The sequence below is a fragment of the Echinops telfairi genome, unplaced genomic scaffold (assembly GCF_000313985.2).
Source record: "Echinops telfairi isolate 266 unplaced genomic scaffold, ASM31398v2 ScPeMD7_7;HRSCAF=31, whole genome shotgun sequence".
Classification (NCBI taxonomy): Eukaryota; Metazoa; Chordata; class Mammalia; order Afrosoricida; family Tenrecidae; genus Echinops; species Echinops telfairi.
The window spans coordinates 19173913-19175089 of record NW_022103904.1 but is presented as its reverse complement, the minus strand read 5'-3'; the positions used below and the strand labels follow the sequence as shown (position 1 = coordinate 19175089).

The window sequence follows — 1177 nt, the reverse complement described above, 5'->3', positions numbered from 1 at the left end:
CCTCCACTGTGCCAAGCAGGATGTCCTTCTCCAAGGCTTGGTCTCTCCCAACAACATGTTCAAAGTGTGTAAGACGAAGCCCGAACATCCTTACCTTTAAGAAGCAATCTGATCTGACTTTTTTCCAAGACAGACGTTTGGCTTTTTGGCAGTCCCTGGTACATTCACTATTCTTCCCCAGCACCACAATGCAAATACATTGATTCTTCTTTGTTCTTCCTTATTTCATGTCCTTCTTTCACATGACTTGTGTCAGGTGCACCTTCACCCTGAGAAAAACCTCCCAGCTTTTCAACAGTCTACAAAGGTCTAATGCAGCAGATGTGCACACTGCAAGGCATTAATGGATCTTGTAGGGTCCCCTTTCTTTGGAATGGCTACAAATATGGATCTCTTCCAGTCAGTTAGCCAAGTAGCTGCCTTCCAAATTTCCTGGCACAGATGAGTGAGGGCTTCCAGTGTTTCATAAGCATGTTGAAACCTTTCCATTAGTATTCCATCAATTCCTAGAAGCTTGATTTTGGCCAATGCTCTCAGTGCAGCTTGGGCTGCTTCCTTCAGTAACATTGGTTCTTGCTCATGTGCTCCCTCCTGATATGGTGGAATATGAACGTGTTCTTTTTGGTACAGTGATTCGGCATATTCTTGCCATCTTCTTTTGATGTTTACTTACTGCATCATTCAATGTTTGTCCATAGACTTTTTTTTTTTTTTGGTGCACCGTTCTTGGAAGCACTGCAAAACCAGGTCAATGTGTGGAGTGGATGGAGCAAGCTCCTATTCCATCTCCTTGCTCCAAAAATCCATTTACTATATTGTCCTCGGATAGAGGACGTATCAGATATTAAACTGATAGGAACAGATACTACACTTGATCTTACCCAAAAGGCCGAGAAGCGAGGTCCATAGAGGTCCATCTTGCAACTCAAGACTTAAAATTTTTCTTGAGTTCTTTAAGTTTAAGATATGCTGTGCATGTTCTTCTTCTTTGGGCTTTGACCTCTATGACTGTGCACATTTCATTATAAAACTTTGCTTTGTCTTCTTGAGCTGTCTTTTGAAAATTTCTGTTCAGCTCTTTAACTTCATCATCATTAATCCATTTTCCCTAGCTACTTTATGATTAAAAGCAAGTTTCAGAGTCTCTTCTGAAATCCACTTTGATCCTTTTCTTTCT

General features: G+C 41.0%; 1 non-coding gene across 1 annotated transcript; it reads right to left on the bottom strand.

Annotated features, from left to right (window-relative positions):
- Positions 1–710: 710 nt before the first annotated feature.
- Positions 711–901, bottom strand: LOC115868151. The gene has a single exon (XR_004045439.1). It is a non-coding gene; the product is annotated as a U2 spliceosomal RNA (small nuclear RNA).
- Between the last annotated feature and the right edge of the window lie 276 nt (positions 902–1177).